At 37.5% G+C, this 9,610-nt stretch overlaps 1 pseudogene; it reads right to left on the reverse strand.

Annotated features, from left to right (window-relative positions):
• Positions 1 to 8,730: 8,730 nt before the first annotated feature.
• Positions 8,731 to 9,362, reverse strand: LOC111148148 (annotated as a pseudogene).
• Between the last annotated feature and the right edge of the window lie 248 nt (positions 9,363 to 9,610).

The following is a 9,610-nucleotide window of genomic DNA, read 5'->3' on the forward strand; positions in this document are numbered from 1 at the left end:
ATAATAATAATAATAATAATAATATAGTTGTTAATAACTACTATTATTAGTTAACAACTAATTAACCCCTGAGTTAAAGGTTGTATCTGAGTAATTGTTGTTATTACTATTATTAAATATTTTCCAGGCAAATGAAAAGGAAAATAACAATGGAGCAATTCTGATTTCAGAGAAAATATAATTCAAGACCAAAATAACATATACAAAATATATGAGGGGATTACAGATACCACTTGGAATAGGCAGTATTGGCTTTATGGACTTATGGGGTGTGATGTGATAGGGTGAGGCCCAGCTGTGTCTAAATGGGTAAGGGTAGAGGAAGTAAAAACTAATTATTCTGTTACTTTCTGTTATTCCTGTTACTTTCATACAACTGGTAGCACAGATGATTATGTAAATGGTACATGTAAAGTATTTTTAAAATATGCATTTACTTTAATGAGAATTATAATTAGTTCAGCAAGCCTATGACTTTCTGGTTATTATTTAGAATGAGGCTAAATGAAAAAGAAGTTAAATTTTTAAAATTATTGAGCAAATAATGATACATATCTTGTATCTTTTTCTGAATATGAGAATCAGATATGAAAGCGATCATTAAAAAATAAAACTGAAGTGTAGTGATATTGTGATAACTAAGGTGAAATCACCAGGTTGAACAGAATTCATTCATTATCACTACTCAGTTCTTTTAAGGTATAGAACAAATCTACCTTATAATCTCAGGGGTCAGAATGGTGAATTTTGTCAGAAGCTTTAGAACCAAAGGTCCCTGGAGCCCATACTTCATATTCTACTGCATTCTTTGTTTTGAAATTAGCAGTATTGTATTCTATGATCACTTGTATAGTAACACAGTTGTAAAGAGAAGATAGTTATCAGAAACCAGCTTGAAGCTACTTCTGTCAACTCAAATTTGATACTGTTAAGCTATGGAGAGGAATTCCTAATAGCTTTACATCAGATACTGGGTCCCATTATGAAAGATCCTCTTTTGCATAAAGTGAAGCAGCTTTGTCCCTGGTCCTTTGGCCCATCTGTTCTGCGGCTACACGGCCCTCACGCTACATTTTTCATTAGATTTAAAGGATACAATAATAGAAGAAAGAAAACTTGTGCTTTCATCCATACTAAAATGCTTCAAGCATAACATTATTGAACTTTAGGGAATTTTTCTAAGGAAGAATCACAATCCCAATTTTACCCACAACTACTTCAATCTTCTCTGCTCCAAATTGCCGGTTGGAGACAAACTCACCAGTCACCACAGATATTAGCAATAGATAACACACAACATATGGAAGAAAGCCAGAATATTTCATAAATCTGAGTCAGGCAGCTTCAGTAATTAGTGAAGCATAATATATTTTCACCCCAGAGCTGAGCTGGAATGAAATAGTCAAGGAGGGAACTAGAAAGCAGTCCCATCTGGTGCCAAGACAACCTGCCTGGACTGTCGGAGGAATAGAAATTCTCTGCCTAGCACTGTCCAGAAATCATTAAGTCAGAGACTGTCACACCTAGGAAGGGCCTTAGAGTCATCCTGAAAATGAGGGCATTGCGATACATGTCTTGTTAAGATTAAGACAAGCCTAGATCTCAGGAGACTTTCTCTTTTCTATCTTGTACTAAATGCTGCTGTCCATTAGAAGAAGAATGGCATAAACACAAAAAAGTCAAAAAGTCTTGAAGCAGACAGATATTTTCTGATGCTGAGGGTTTGGCTGAACATATGTGATTATATAATTTTTAAAAAATTAAGATTTTTATTTATTTATTTGACACAGCGAGAGAGAAAATAAAAAAGCACACAAGTAGGGGGAACTGCAGGCAGGGTGAGGCAGAGAAGCAGGCTTCCCGCTAAGCAGGAAGCCAGATGCTGGGCTTGAGCCCAGGACCCCAGGATCATGACCTGAGCCGCAGGCAGATGCTTAACCGACTGAGCTACCCAGGCGCCCCTATGATTAAATAATTTTAAATGTTCACATTAAGTTTGACTACATAAAGGTAGTGAGAGCATATGATTTCAGAAATCATAATGAATTCAATTTTTGGTTTTTATACAATAACTGGAATTGTAAGTCAGGAAGATATTTAAGGTAGTCAATCTGGACTTTAGCACTCCCTTAGATAATCCTTGCAGAAAAAAGAATGAAAGTGCAACGGGTGGAAGTGCAGTTAATGAGAACAAATAATTTTGTTTTTTGGTTTGTATATTTTTTAAAAAGCATCTGAAAATCACTTAGGGCTACCAAACATGAAATTTGCCAACTATCTCTGTAATAACTGCTCTTGGCGCCCCACCTTTACCACCTCACCCTCACTCATTTGGTGCGTGTCAACCTGACTTCTAACTGTCAGCACCTTCATTTATTTGTTTCTCTGGCACCTAAGGTTTGCTTTGACTACTCTACAGCAGGACCAAAATGCTAAAGAATTAATGCCCCTTAGGAATACCTCTCAAGCAATGAGTTTCTGGATTTGGGTAATAAATATTTGAACTTCTTCTTCAGTGGAGATACCTCAGAGATACATTTCTATTTTGGTCCCATTGGACTCAACCTTCAACTACCCCTGGTGGTAATGTGTCTGATAACAAATCCTTCTGGATATCTATTTTCCTTTTCCATCTCATTTCCTCACTCTCCTACTGGTATTTCCTGAGATTGTATCACAAGTAAAATAGTTGGTTCAAGTATTTCTCTTAGAAGTCACTGTTTGGAATATCCAAACTAAAGAAATTGGTACTAATGTGGTTCCAGGAAAAGATTTTCAGAACAGCATTTTGAAAATAGATCATTTTCAGGACAGTTGGTAGCAATGATCCATTTCTGGTGGTAAGTGAAAGTAGTGGTAACCATTGTCATGCTGTCATGTCAAATTACTAAGAATCTTACCTATGGTGAACTGGGTGGTAGAGGATGCATTGGTTGACCTAATATCTCCAGTGTTGGGGAGATACAAAGACAGGGTTCTTGGTTGATGTTAAATGTCATTAGTGCCTCAAGGGAAGAAAATCCAGGTTAGGTGAGACAAATAGAGGCATTGCATAAAAACAATAAGGATTCATCATATGATTCCAAGAGCTCCTCATCTCCTATAAACCAAGAGTAGACTGTACAGAATACCAGCCTGTTGCTGGGTTACAGATTTACAAAGGAAAATTCATGGTCCCAGCAAGTCTCCTATGCTAAAGTAAAGGTCCTGATGGAAGGAGGTGAGACCTGAGATCTGGAATGAGAATATCCGAATAGATGTGCTTGAGAACCTTGAACCTCCAGATTCTTTTGCAGCAGAAGAATTCCATTCCCCCTTGATGGAGCATAGCGGCCTTCCTTGCCTAGAGACTATGAAAATACTTCATTGAATTAGGTGCCTCAAAAGATAATGCTTGCCTTCCTAGAGATAGACCTTCTCATTTATATATAGACCAATAGCCTGGTTCAAGTTTTAGCTTCCATGCCTAGAAAATACTCTGTCATTCAGCAAAGAACTACAACAGATAGTCATCTAGAGTCTTGATTGAACCATTTAATCAAAACATGACCAATACCTAGTGAGTAGGAGGTGAACGTTAGCTACCTGATTGGAAAAATCACAATTTCTCACCTAGTTTCCAGACCTCAGCCAGTTCTCAAACTTAGAACCTGTTAGTTGAAGGGGTTTCTGGGTCTCCTTGAGAAACAACCCTGTAATGGCTCCAAATACAATATAATACAATACAACACAATGCAATGCAATCCAATATAATATAATATAATATAACACAATATAATACAGTAGCAGTTCTTTCAATAGTTTCCCAAAGGGACTCCCAACTATTCAGAAGTGTAACTCTATACTAGGAAAAGTGAAATATCCAGATTTTTCAAGGGGTATTATATATAGGATCTAAGCTGAAGTTTATATCGGGGGAGGTATATGAAAAAAGGCAATAAATAAAGTCCTAATCAAAAGACTGTCTTATAATAAGTCAATGGCACACAAATGCATAAATATCAGGTGCTCCAAAGTGTTATCATGTTTCCTACCACCCAATGAAGTCAGAGTGAATTGAAATGAGACAAAAAAGGGGCAGGAAAGAGCATGTCTGGAACACCTGGAATTGTGTTTCCTTATCTAATGATAACTGCAAATGGGCAATTATAATAATGATAGCCTAACAGAGGCCTCAAAGCTTTCAGGGATAAAAGTCTGGGTTATCATGGACAAGCAAAAAAACTAGTTGAAATACTGGTTGAGTAAGGGGGATAAGGGAATTCTAGAATGGATTGTAGAAGAGCAATATAATAAATGTCAGTTATAACCTTGGGACAACTATTGTAGCTGCTGCGGAAATTTAGCTTGTCCCATATATCTATATCTATATCTGTATCTCTATCTCTGCCTATCTATCTATCTATCGAGAGATATATTATTATATCTATCTATATCTATATATATATATGTAATATGTATTCTTTTAAATCAGATATGTAAATCATATAATAACCAGAAAACTACCTTGAAGAGTCAGGGACAAGACCGAGTAAAGTTCTGGAGGAACAAATGAACAATGGAAGAAGTCTGTGATTTAACATTCCTGGCAGTCTGGTCACTTGATTATCTTTACTTATCTCTAATCTTGGCCTAATTTGGCATGTTCACATCATTTTTTTTTCCTACTGAAAAGAGACTATTTTCACATTATAGAAATAAGTTTTGACTGAGTAACTCTCAGAAAAGAGGGAGAGCTGTGGAGAGAGAGGGAGAAACTGAACTTCTTATTTCTGCTATCTCTAGAGATACACAGCTAAAAATTCCAAGGCCCTGATGGGCCAACTCCTTGCAACAGTGACTTTTGCCAGACGTAGAATACAGTTACCCATATTGGAAATGGGTATCCAACAAGACAAATTTGAACCTCATTGTGTGGGGAATGTTCCTCACTTCCTTATATGAAGAATGGAAGGATATCTAGCTGTCTCAGAAGGACTGCATCTTGATTATGGCACCACCCATGTAGTATGTTAGAAATGTCTGCTGGGCTGCTCAGGAGAAAAAACAAAAAACAAAAACAATGCTCCTGAGGTTCCTTCAGCTCTTATGCAGCATAAAGTGATCCGCAGCTTTTGGATACTTCCAGGGGGAGACCAACTGAGACCCTTAGCATCTGAGAAATATGCAGAAAAACCACAGCAAAGGCTATATATAAAACAGTGACAGCCTAAACCAGGAGCTAGATAGAGGTTATGGCTGAGAGATAGCATCTGTGGTGCCTTGGTAGAAGTGGGCCGAGGTCAGCAAGGAAGAATTATTCAGTCTAACCAAACTGAAGGAGAAGTAACATCATGTTCATCCACTGCAGACCTCAACCTTAGCCATCAGTAATGCTCCCAGTGACCAGGTGAGAAAGGACAAACCTGCAGGGTCTTTACCTTCTAGTAAAATTCTAAAATGTGTCATTTCCTTCCTATGTTCTACCATTTCATCCTTATGCGACTCATTTATTCTTTGCTCTTTACCCTGAGATTTTCCAAGCATGGTACTCAGACCACCTGTAGCAATGTCATGTAGCATATAACTGGTAAATAGCAGACCTCTCGGCCCCTTCCACGTACATACAGAATTAGAGTTTTGAAGGTATAGCCTTGGAATCTGTACTTTCAAAAACAAGATGCTCAGCATCTGTGAATGGTAAATATATTCTTGTAAGGAATAAATTGCTCTTTCAGTTATTTTTGACACTTAGACTTCTTGAATTATGAAGGCATGCTAATGGAGCCATGAGAGGGGTGGTTTAAATATGGGTTATGGGAGCATATCTAGATCTTGAAGCTGCTAGTCTCAAGGAGGTGGTCCAAACCACAGAAAAAGAGCTTTTGTGACATAATAGATAAGGAAAAAAGGAAATTCCTGGATAGAATGATATGGAGAGAGCCATTTACTGGCCATAACACAGGGAGAGAAAAGGAAAAATCAAAGTGGAGAGGAAATAATTTATTCCTTATGAAGTGACTAATGTGATTAGCTTTTCAGTATGTGTGTGTGGAGAGGCAGGCAGCTGGAGACAGCTTTTGATCTTCAGCAGTCTAACTAGAGAACAACACAATGGTGGGTGGAGGAGGTTTCAGATCTCTGGGCAGGGAGAGTGGCTCTTTGAAGTACTCCCCTCTCTACCTTTTCTGCTAACAGTGAAGAAGGAGGCCATGTCCCCAGGGCAAATTGGGAAGGCCTTGAAGTTTCCTCCATTTCAGGAAGTTAACAGAGATGTCTAGGGGCAAAGTTGCACAGTAGTTCAGGCTGCATTTCGGTGTCTCTCCATCACTCATTGGTTCCATCTGCATCCCAGGCAAATAGCAGATATGCTTTTCTGCTCCTCCTAGTTACAAAAGGCTTCTCTAAGGAGCCCTAATCAGCTCAAGTTATATTCTATGCTATAACTTTCTTTTTCTTCCATCAAAATTGGCCTGAAACCATTCTGTCAGGGCCTTGGTATAAAATGAATTCATACTGAGCTTCAATAACTCATGGTAATAATACCTAACATGCACTAGGTCCTTTTTAAAGGACTTTAATAAGTTTTCCTGATAGAATAATCTTGTTACAGGATTGGCATTCTTACTTGCTCAAATCGCTTAATGGAAGCAATTTACTACTCTGTTAAGGATAAGGCTTATTTGGCTGCTAAAACAGATTTTTTTTGGTAATTTTCTGAAAATGCCAGCCTTGCCTTTCCCAAGATTAAAACATTGCAGAGAGAAATTTAAAACAATCTAAATCAATGAAAAAATATACCATGTTCATGGATTAGAAAAATATTGTTAAAATACCTATTTTTCTAAATTCATCTACAGATTCAATGAAATCTCAATTGAAATCTTAGCAAGACTTTTTTGAAAGTATTGTAATTTTATTCTAAAATTTGTATAGAAATGCGAATGATGTGCAATAACCAAAATAATCTCGACAAAGAAAAAGTAAGTTGAAGATCTATCATTACCTAATTTCAAGATGTATTATAAAAGCTACATTAACAAAGACTGTGGTTTTGGCATAAAGACAAACAAATAGATCAATGGAACAGGATAGACTCAGGAGATAGATAAATAGATAGATAGATAGATAGATAGATAGATTGGTTGATTGATTTTAACTGAACTACCACGTCAATTCAGTAGGAAAGTAGACTTAACAAATAGTGCTGTAACAACTGGATATTAGTGTGGAGAAACAAACAAATAAACAAACCTTCAATTCCTCCCATACTTCATACACAAAAACAAATCAAGATAGATCTTAGCCCTAAATGTAAAAGATAAGATGACAAAGATTTTCAAAAACTGCACAGGAGAGTATCTTCATGCCCTTAGAGGAGGCAGTATTCTTATCTGAAACATTAAAGATCTAACCATACTCTTCACAGTCTTCATCATGATATGTCAGACTTTATCAAAATTAAAGTTTACTTTTTATAAAATGATACTGTTAGGAAAATAGACTAGGAAACATATTCACAATACAATATCTGACAAAGGACTTGTATCCAGAATGAGTAAAGACTATCTACAATTCAACAACCTAATAGAAAATGGACAAAAGAAAATAATGGATCTTTACTTAAACCTCATTCCTTATATAAAAATTAAGTCAAAATGATCACAGATGTAAAATATAAAACTATAAAATTTAGAAAATAACAGAAGAAAGTCTTTGAGATTTAGAGCTAGGCAAGGAGTTCTTGATACCAAAAGCACAATCCATAAAAGAAAAAATTGATAAATTACACCTCCTAAAAAATTATGAAATACTTGCTTTGGTTCTGGTTGATTTAGTTACTATTAAGACTCAGTAAGTTTATTAGACATGGTAATGTTTATTTTTAATCACATTTAACAGCTTTTTATATATTAAGGATACTGATATTAGTCTATCAAATATATTACAATGTATTTTTATCATTATCAAATTTTATTTTATCATATCAAATTATATTTTAATATCTTATTGATTTTTTGTAACATGCAATTTTGTATATTTAGTCAAATATATTGACTCTTTTTTTAATGTTTTCCAAACGGAAATTCATTTCTTTCATATTTAAAGATATATGATTTTTATCTATATTAATTTCACAGTTTAATTTTTTATATCTAAGTATTTTATTTCTCTTGACTTTATTATAAGCTAAGGATCACCCCCCGACTTCCCCAAATTAGATAGATTTTCCAGAAACAATTTGTTGAGCACACCTTTATTTAGGCAATGATTAGAGATGTCACAAAGTTCTCATGCAGACTTGTTGAGATTTTAACTAAGATACTCCATGGTATTGCTGCCTCAGTATCCATTTTGTCTGGCAGACTGCAGGACCCTAAACTGATATTAGTCCTTTACTGATTATGTCAGGCTCCAGCATTCCCTTTATTCAAGACAGTATGGAAAGAAAGCCCAAAGGCAGAGCCTTGCATATCAGGGAAGTCATGTTAATCTTTCTACCAACTGCCTCTTAAGATGTCTCAAACCCAAATGGTCCCCATTAAAATATGTAGAAAGGGACAGACATGGAAGACACCAGGCCCCAGCATCCCAACTCTCACTCTTAGGATTATTTATAGTTTGGAAAAGGAGGAAAAAAACAGATGAACTATAATAAAAACCAAGTGAAGATCTTTAAGAAAACATTGATGGAAACATTAGAAAAACATCTGAATTCAACTCCGGAAAAAAGTGCTATCAAGGGAAAATAAAGTCTTGATTTCCTGAAATGGGCTCTAAGAACCAGCTGGAGAATGATCCTCCAGGCATGAACCCTAAGAGCTCTGGACACTGTAGCAGGTCAGCAGACCTGGGCCCACCAGCCACAGGACGAGGCCACGGGCCCCAGTGGCGGCGGCGGCAGTAGCAGCAGCAGCAGCCCATCACAGAGTACTTTCCAGTGTGTTATAGTTGTCCTTAAAGCTCTTCAGTTCAAGGAAGTGCTTGGCACGTTTACTCTTCTGACTGGAGGGGAGGTATGTCACCTGGATGGTCGCCGGCGAGACTTCAGGGGACTGGGTCAAGTCTTTGGCCGCGGACTGGTGCTGTCGTTGCGAACTCCCACTTCGCGCTTTGACCACAGTAGCCAGCTCGCTCAGGGCCTCCTGGTAGCGCAGGTACTCACTCTGGCCAAAGACCCCTGTCCTATAGCGCGCCGTCTCATAGCCATCCAGCAAGGTATCAATAAGGGCCTTGCGCACGCCCTTAAAAGGGGTACTAGTGTTCCGAAGATCTAGCAGGTAGGAGCGGAAATTCTTGCCCAGTAAGGAACGGGGATGCCTGCCTTCAGCGTGAAATGGTATCTCGGAGGCACGGATGGCATCCAGAGCTTTCATCCTGTAAAGTTAAATTCCTCATATAACTTCCCCAACAGCATTTTCTTTTTTTTTTTTTAAGATTTTATTTATTTATTTATCAGATTGAGAGAGAGAGAGAGAGAGAGAGAGAGAGAGAGAGTGAGTACAGGCAGACAGAGTGGCAGAGGGAGAAGCAGGCTCCCTGCGGAGCAAGGAGCCCGATGAGGGACTCGATCCCCGCATGCTGGGATCATGACCTGAGCTGAAGGCAGCCACTTAACCAACTGAGCCAC

Source organism: Enhydra lutris, unplaced genomic scaffold, assembly GCF_002288905.1.
Source record: "Enhydra lutris kenyoni isolate GAN:26980312 unplaced genomic scaffold, ASM228890v2 scaffoldscaffold18, whole genome shotgun sequence".
In the NCBI taxonomy this organism is placed as follows: domain Eukaryota; kingdom Metazoa; phylum Chordata; class Mammalia; order Carnivora; family Mustelidae; genus Enhydra; species Enhydra lutris.